Genomic DNA, 9,330 nt, shown 5'->3' on the forward strand with positions numbered 1-9,330 from the left:
CTGTATGCTTTGGAAGGGTCTCAAGGCTAATTCCCTTCCTCCAGATGCTACTTTTCTCATAACTTTCTGGTTCACTTTTTGACAAATGACACACCCTCTTGTAACAGCTTTAGCCAGGCTATATACCCCGATGCATAGGTTATTTCTTAAGAAATGATCACATAGTCCTTGGACTCCCCAGTGAGTTAATTTATGTAGTTCTGTTAGCACTGTCCGAGCCAGTGCTTTATTCAAAAACACCCGTCCATCTGAGGTTAACCACTCTCCCTGATGTAACTTTAAATCTTTTATAGCTTCTAATTCTTCTTCACTAAATACAGGTTCTTCCCCTTTTTCAGGTGTCATTTTTGCCTTCAAAATTTTTACTGGATCCCTTGGTTCTAAAGCTGCTTCTTTGGCTATCTGATCAGCCAGTCGGTTTCCTCTAACTTCTAAACTGTCTCCTCTTTGGTGCCCCTTTATATGGACCACTGCTATTTCTGTAGGTTTCTGTAGAGCTTCTAATACTGATCGGACTAGGTTCTCATGGGCTAAGCTCTTTCCCTTTGAACTTAAATACCCACGTTCCTCCCATATTTTCGCAAATGTGTGAACTGTCCCATACGCATAGTGGGAATCTGTATAAATGGTTCCCCGGTCCCCCTCCAGTAAGTCCAGTCCCCTTTTCAGGGCATATATTTCACAACTTTGGGCTGACCAGTTTGGGGATAGTTTCCCTTTTTCTGCAATTTGTAATGTTTCTCCATCTATAATGGCATAACCTGAAGCTCCTTTTCCATTTACTACCCTCGAAGAGCCATCCATGAATAAGCTTCTTCCAGTTGCTAGAGGCTGATCTTCCCTAAATTATCTTGTTCCCTGGCTATTGCCTCATCGAGACTGAGCTTTCTACAAAACCTCCTGACGTGTCCTGCCTTTCCACAGTAATAGCAATGTCGCTCTCTCAAAGAGCCTTGAGGTGTCTCCATCCCGCTTGCACCTGACAGTACTGACCTATCCTTGCCTCCTCCTGGTGGTGGACCTGCCCACCCTGCATTTTCTCTAGCTACAGCAACCATGACCTTAGCCTTGGCCTTTGTTTTTCTTCCTCCCTCCTTAAATACACCTTCAATGCCTCTTTTAATAACTCATTAATGTCCTTCTCTTGCCAATCTTCCATCTTTTCCAGTTTTCTCCTTATATCAGGCCAAGATTTGGTAACAAATTGGACTTTTAGCAGCATTTGACCTTCTGGGGTGTCTGGGTCTATTCTAGAGTACAACTGGAAATTCCGCCTTAGGCGATTAAGCCAGGCAGCAGGAGCTTCATCTTTCTCCTGTGTACCCTCAAATGCCAATTGGGTGTTAGTTCCTTTGGGAACTGACTCTTTGATCCCCCAAATTATCAAAGACCTATATTCCATCATGGCCTTCCTCCCCTCCTCCTGGTTAGGGTTCCAGCTGGGATCCGTTAGTGGAATTTCTGTTCACCTGTTGGCACCTGAGGTCCTGGACTGTTATCTTTCTCCCAAATTCTGAGGCCAGCTGCCCTTATCATCTGGACCTCTTCTGGGGAAAATAATATACTCAGGATGGAATTCATCTCCCCCCAAGTGTAGATATTTGGACCAAGAAATTGATCCACTTGGTTGGCTATGCCCACTGGGTCCTCAACTAAATGCCCCAACTCTTTCTTGAATCCTCTCACCTCAGAAGCAGTTAGGGGAACATTCACAAAGCCAACACCTCCCGCCACTCTTCCCATAGGAACCTCTCTGAGGGGAAAGAGTCTCTCTGCCTTGGAGGTCTTGGATCTGGTGCTACAGTACGGCCCATCTTCAGATGCCAAACTACTTTGAGGGATATCCGGGTTACCCTGAACTTTCTGCCCATCAGCAGGTGTATTTGCTGATAGCTGTTTATTGGGCAAGGAGGTATTTGTGTCCCAACTAGGAGGAGGTAAAAGGACAGCAATAGGAGGGGGAGAAGAGCCTGAGCGGATACTAAGCGGAGCTGGAGAAGGGGTGGGGAATGCAGCAGTTGGAGTAGGCACTTGTGGTGATGCAGAAGGAACTGGAGGAAATACTGGGTTTATCATAGCAGAAGCTGAAGAGGTAGAAGGAGGAATTTGAGCAGGTGGTAATGAGATGGCAGCTGGGGGAAGAACCGGACCTGCCATTTGAGGTTCCTGAAGAAGAGGATTATAAAGTGGAGGGGCAGAAGGAGGCAAATAATCCAGGGGGTCCCATCTTTTACTAGTCCTATCATCCCCTCCTTCATTCCCCTCTTTCTTCCTCTGTACCTTACAAATTCACATCCCTTCATCCCCAACAGTGCTCTTTAACCAGCAAGATACATACAGTAATTGCTCAGGATCAGTATCGCCTTGAGCTGTCAGATAATTATTTAATTGTTGGCACAACCACTTATCCTTTGTCCCACACCAAGGCCATCCTCCTTGCAACTCTAATTCTGGCCACACTTCCATACAATAATGGATCATTTCCACTTTATCTAATCCCTCCGTGGCCTCTATAGAATCCCATTTTACTAACAATTCTCCTAAGGGACTATTGGGATGTATATACCTCAGTCTCTTGCCGGTCTTTTTACTATTACACCCTCCAATTTTCCAGGTTTCAATAAAAAAAGTCCCAAGGGTGCCTCTACTGACTGGGAATTTCAAAAAAACCTTGTTTGAGGAGCTTCAGCCTCCTCCACTGAACTTCAAATTTCTGCCTGATGCTCAGGACTTTATACTGAAACAACTGCCCGACCTCTTGATTGCCCAACTTTCCCAACATCAGGTCTTACATCTATCGGGACTTGAACACACGAAGCCTCGGCCTTAAGAAACCGGGTTGTGCCTGACTCCCTCAGTCAGGAAAAATAACTGCCTGATTTTTAGTTTGCCTAACCCGCCAATTTTTAGGCTTCACCGTATCAGGACTTAAAAGCAAACCACAGCCTCCTTCGCTGGGGTTTCTGCCTGACTCCTTTGTCAGGACTTACTTTGCCTGCAGGGCTTGTGAACCACCCGAATCCGTCTCGGGACTGATAAATCTTACTCGAATCCTTCTCGAGACTTACAAATCTGCCTGACTTCCCTCTGTCAGGACTTACTTTGGGTGCGTGCCGCTCAAACACAAATATTCCCTCTGCACGCCCGGAGGCGGGGGGCCCTTTATTCCCCCTTGGGAGACGACTCACTCACACTAATTCCACTTGCTTCCCCCTGTTCCTGGCTGGGTTTCTCGCGAAAAGCCGGAAACGCAGTACTAAGGGGTCCAGTCTCAGGTTGAGGGTCTGGCTGCCGGCCTCGTCTCACTCACACACACATGTGCACGTCTCCCACTCCCGCCACCGGATTTCTCACCAGTCCGGTGCTCTGGTGCTCCTCTGCATCACTGCTCCTGAGCCGATCCCTCTGGTCCTGATAGCCAGCTGTCCTCTGAAGATCCAAGATGGCCAGTCCTGAGTCCTCTTGCGGCGTGGCTATTCCGGACGAGCGCCCCCAGCTGAAATAAACAGGGCCAGGAGACTTCTTCTCCTTTTTAATGCCTTTATTAAAAGTGATCAGCTCAGGATTGGGCGGCTCGGCAGGGCTGCAGTCCCCGTCGTCTCTCCCATGGCGGCTCAGAGGAGGAGGATATGCGCAGCTTTGTCCACTAGGGGCAGAGCTGGGGATCAGGTCCTCGTGGGAGCCTTTAGGGCCTGGTGATCCCTTCCAGTTGTTGGTTCGATCCGGGTCTCGCTTCCTCCCAGACCTGGCCCGGGGGCTCTCGAAGACAGGGTGAGGAACAATGAAGGTTTCCAGCATCTCTGCAGGCCTAGCACTCTGCTCCTCAAATCCAGACATCACTCCAGTCTCTCAACTCTTATTTGGATCATTGTTTTTGGGGTTTTCTCCGTGAGTTTGGAGTTGGGGTCCCACAAAGAATGCTGGTCTTGGAGTCACTTTGCATAACCTGCCCCCACCTTCTCAGGTGTCTTCACTATTCTGGGAAAGGTACAACTTAGCCTCAGGCAAGGCTCTGCTAATACAAAAGGAGCGATTAGCCTCAACGAACCGTGATTACAATGACAAAACACGCAGAACTTGGGCAGGGACAGTGATCTGGCTGCCTTTTTGTAACTTTTTCTCACAAAAAAAATATTACCCGAATTTTTGTTCATAACACCAGCCGCACGGGCCGGGGCCACTTTGGAACCCTCCCCAGGGCAGAGCGCGGCTGCTTTTGGGTGCCGGCACTGCCCAGGCTAGGCTGGAAGCAGAGCAGGAGCAGGAGGGAGAGGAGGGACAGAGGAGGAGGAAAAGGAAAGGGAAAGGGTAAGAGAGGAGTGGGAAGTAGAGGAAGCGGAGGGCCAGAGCAGGAGGAAGAGGAACAGCGGAGGAGGAGCTACAGGACCAACCCCACGCGGTTCCCCTGCTCGGGCCGCAGCTGCCCCGGTTCCGCCCCTCCGGAGCCCGCAGGTGAGCGGGGAGGGGGAGTCGCCCCAAGCCCATGGCGGGAGGGTCTCTGAGAGGGGTTTTTGGCGGGGCGGGGATGTTTGGATCGTGCAGGAGCCCAAAGCAGAGCCGGAAATGGCCCTGCAGGGATCTCGGGGGGTCCCACGAGGCGCTGGCCTGGTACCGGCAGGGAGGGGGCGATCCCGGCTCTGGGGATCCCCGGGAGAGCCGGGGGGGAAACGCGGAAGCCCAGGAGCGGAAAGAGCCCCGGAAAGGGGCAATCCCGGTGCAGAGGGACCCCCGGCAGCCGGGAGGGGTGCGGGAGGCTGGGGATGAGCGGGGTCCGGGCCCCTTGAGCCTGAAAGGGGCGCTGGCTTCTCCAGCTGCCCTTGGGCACCGGGTCCATCACACCCAACATGCTCAGCACTTGTTTTGCTTCCCAAACCAGGACTTCCCATTCCCAAACCTTGGCCAGGTGGAGGAGGAGGCTGTGAGGAGGAAGGAGATGGCCCAGGGCACCTAGGCAAGTGAGGAGAAGTCAGTGCCCGTTTCCCCCTCTGTCCTGCTCCATCTTCCAGCCCAGCATGGCCCCCGGCTGCAGGACAACCCCACTGCTGATGCTGTCCAGCCAGGGATGCACTGGGGGGAATCTCCTTCCCCTTCCCTCTGGCACAGAGGCAAATCCCATCCTCTCCTTGTCCTTCTTCCTCCAGGGAAGGAGCTGAGGATGGAGAGCAGGGAGGACAAATCCCCACGGCAGAACCTCTTGGCAGAGGCCATTTTGAGCGGCTCCACAGGACAGGAATCCAATGGGGAGGAAAAGTTCCGGAGATCCCACACAAGGAGAGGCTGCAAACGTGGATCACGGGGATCTGAGGAGGAAAGACCCACCCTGTTCCAGGGAGGCGGCCAGAGCTTGGAGCCAGGGGTCCCTGAGCAGCTTCAGGATGGGGAGAAGCCCCACAAGTGCTCAGAATGTGGGAAGAGCTTCAGCAAGAGATGCCACCTGACCTACCATTATAGAATCCACACTGGGGAACGGCCCTGTGAGTGTGGGCAGTGTGGGAAGAGCTTCAGCCACAACTCCAGCCTGAGCTGCCACCAGCACGTCCACCAGGGGGAACGGCCCTACGGATGTCCTGACTGTGGGAAGAGCTTCAGAGCCAGATCCAGCCTGATTTTCCACCAGAGGAGCCACACAGGGGAAAAGCCCTATGAGTGTGACAAATGCAGCAAGAGCTTTCAGAGTAGCTCCAGCCTCCTCCTGCACCAGTGCACTCACACCGAGGAGAGGCCCTTCCACTGCCCCCACTGCGGGAAGGGATTCAGGCACAAGCACAGCCTCCTCAGGCACCAGCTCATCCACTCCGGGGAGAGGCCCTACGAGTGTCCCAGGTGTGGGAAGAGCTTCAGTTTGAGGTCCAGCCTGATTATCCACCAGAGCAGCCACATGAAGGAACGACCCTACAAGTGTGGGGAGTGTGGGAAGAGCTTTGCCTGCAACTCCAGCCTGATCTGCCACCAGAAGATTCACAAAGGGGAGAGGCCGTACCAGTGTGATAAATGCAGGAAGAGGTTTTAGACCACCTCCAATCTCCTCCAGCACCAGCGCATTCAACACAGAGGAGAGGCCCTTCCGCTGCCTCAGCTGTAGGAAGGGCTTCAGGGAGAACTCCACCCTCATCAGGCACTGGCTCATCCACACTGGAGAGAGGCCCTACGAGTGTCCCCAGTGTGGGAAGAGCTTCAAGACCAGCTATGAAGTGACTGCCCACCAGCGGAGCCACATGGGGGAACGGCCCTACAGGTGTGGGGAGTGTGGGAAGAGCTTCAGGACAAGCTCCCACCTGACTGCCCACCAGCACATCCACAGTGGGGAGAGGCCCTACGGGTGTCCCCAGTGTGGGAAGAGCTTCTCCCAGAGGTCAGCCTTGACCCAGCACCAATGCAGCGAGCACTGAGGGAAGCTGTGGGAGTGCCCCCAGGGCAGGAAGAGCTTTGTGTGCTACACCAGCTGCACAGCTCCATCCCTCATTGGAGGATCAGCACTGGATGATGTGACCCCAGTGGGCAGAGCCCTGGTGACCTTTGGTGCCAGTGATCTGTGTTAGGAAGAGACCTGGCTGGCTCCTGGCTCCCCATGAGCACCTGGACACATCCACAGACCAGCATCAGAAATCCATTGTGGAGAGCTGTTGCCCTGATTTTTTAAGATTTTCTAAGCCTTCTGATGTTTACATTCTTGTAACAAACTTTCTCACACACTTCCTGTAAATAACTTATTGTTTTGCATTCTTTGATGGAGGAGGAGAAATTTGATGGACTGTTGGTTTGTCCAGAGTCATTGGAGAGGTGGGACTTTCACCCTCTGATCCACTGTCACTTTTGGAAAACTATAAATGTTGGAGTCAGAAAATAAACTTTCCTTTTTTCACCTTGACAACAGTGGTATGTGCGCTCGTGTTGTTTTGTGTCTTATAGTGACTTCGAGCAGATTTGTTGACTTCTGACCCCAGAAAAATCTCACTTTTTGCGTCTTTTGGTGGCATCAAGTAACACTGGATGGCCTTGGAGGTCTTCTCCAACATAAATCCATCATTTTAACTCTCTCTGCCCCACAGGCATCTTCCACAACCAAATCAGGTCGGATTGGGGCAAAACCCATGATTTTGGAGACAGTGGGGTAGAAACCCCTCCAAAAAAGGTTCTTCCCACCCACCCAAGCACGTGGATGCTCTTCTGGCAGGGACACATAAATCCTTTTGTTTTGGCCTTCAAACACAAAGGTTTCTGTTCATCCCTTTGAAAACCCTGAAATTGGGGTAAAAATCAAGACATTGAACTAAGGCTTGGATGGGCACGTGTAGGGACACAGCCTTGGGTGGGGACCTGGGTTGGAAATGGCCATGGACAGGGACATGGGGGGACACAGCCATGGATGGTGACATGGGAGGACATGAACATGGATGGGGACATGAACTGGGAAAGCATCAGTGCCACCACAGTGCCACCAGCACCTTTATCTCAGCCATGGCGCTGCTTGATGCAGTTCCTGCCACCACGTCCTCCCTGCCACCATTGTGGTGTCCCAACCAAATGTCACCCCCCAGCAGGGCAGGATGGGAGCTTGTTCAGCTGGTGACAAGGGGCCCAGGAGTGAGTGACAGCCACCAGGGTGTCCCAGGGCCACCGCGCTCAGGGGACCCCAACCGCCCCTGGGGACAGGGCAAGGGTCAGTGTCACCCACAGGGGCCATGCAGGGCCATGCTGGTGTCACTGGAGGCATCCTGGTGGCAGCATCCCCACAGGTGTAGCGACATTGTCCCCTGGTGCATGTCCTGCTGGCGTGATGTCTGTTACATGTTCGTGACCCAAGTTACATCATCCTTGTTCTCCTCCCCAGTTCTAGAATGTTCCCCACTCCCACTTTCCTATTGGTTCCCGTTCCCTGCAGCTCGTCCCCTGAATCCCAGTTGGTTGTTGCCCTTTTGTCCCGCCTTTGCACTGCCCTTGTTCCCTCTGCCCATTGGCCTCAGACCCAAAGTGTGGTGGTGTTTGCAGGGGCCCCAGGATGAGGGAAAAGATGAGAATCTTGACTCCGTGTTTCAGAAGGCTGATTTATTATTTTATAATCTATTAAAAGAAAATGATATATTGAAACTACACTCAAAGAATAGAAGAGAGGATTTCATCAGAAGGCCAGCAAGGAATAGAAAAGAATGATAACAAAATCTCGTGACTCTCAGAGAGTCTGAGCCAGCTGACTGTGATTGGCCATTAATTAGAAACAACAAACATGGACCAATCAAAGATGCACCTGTTGCATTCCACAGCAGCAGATAATTTTTGTTTTTCTTTTCCTCTGAGGCTTCTCAGCTTCTCAGGAGAAAACTCCTGGCAAAGGGATTTTTCAGAAAATACCATGGCAACACCAAAGCTCCACCTCCCTTGTCCCATATAAAACCCTGGACCCTGCTTTGTTCTTGGTTCTTGGTGCTTGGAGCCCTTGGGTGTGCTGGCCCATAAAGCACCACTGGAACGCCCAGCATGGATCCCCTCCCGCCTGTTTTCCCCTGAGCTGCAATCGCCAGCGGCTGGTGCTCGCTGGGCCATCTCTGCCCTAGAGGAGACGCTCTGGGGAAGGCAGTGCCTGGGGCTGGGATGGGCTCTGGGCACTGCTTTGGGCTGGGGAGACTGAACTTCCTTCCCAGGGGCTTCTCTGGGGCAGGGCTTGGGTTTGGCCTGGAAACAGAGGGAAGGTTCCAGGAGGTTTTTGTTCCTACCCAGAGCCGAGGCCTTTCCTGTTCCTCATCCTGCCCTGGCAGCGAGGGGCTGGGAGAGCAGCAGAAAGGGGCAGAGACACAGCGGGGACAGGGACTCTGACTCCTGCCCAGGGCATTCCCAGAGCGTGTGGAAGAAGGATCAGTCTGGAAAGAGGGGGAAGGAGCAGAAAGGGGGGGATGCTGGCAGTGACGGCATTTGTGTCCCCAGGTCACCATTGCCTGGGGTGGAGCCCTGCTCACCTGGGCACAGACGAACACCCACCTGCCTGTGGGAAGCAGGGAATGAATTCCTGGCTTTGCTTCCTTGCACAGCTTTTCCTTCCCCCATGGACCTGTCTGTGTCTGAGCCCAGGAGTTTGGGCCCTTTGTCTCTTTCACTCCCTGGATTCTCCCCCATGGGTGCTCCAGGGAACTGGGCCTGAGGCCAGAGAGAGAGACAGGAGAGATGGAGCCGTGCACTGCTGCCATGGCCACAAGCAGGGCACCCTCATCCATTAATGAAAACAGGCACAGAAAGGGGCAGATGTGATTTTACACATTTCCTGCAAGCTTTCTGCAGTGTTGCTGGCAATATTTTTGTACTTTTTCAGGTGATTGACACAGCACCTCACAGGACACA

The 9,330-nt window shown here is 52.6% G+C and overlaps 1 pseudogene; it reads left to right on the forward strand.

Annotated features, from left to right (window-relative positions):
- Positions 1–9,330, forward strand: part of LOC131094398 (zinc finger protein 850-like) — a 672,678-nt pseudogene that overhangs the window by 240,309 nt on the left and 423,039 nt on the right.

Source organism: Melospiza georgiana, chromosome 29 (assembly GCF_028018845.1).
Source record: "Melospiza georgiana isolate bMelGeo1 chromosome 29, bMelGeo1.pri, whole genome shotgun sequence".
Taxonomy (NCBI): domain Eukaryota; kingdom Metazoa; phylum Chordata; class Aves; order Passeriformes; family Passerellidae; genus Melospiza; species Melospiza georgiana.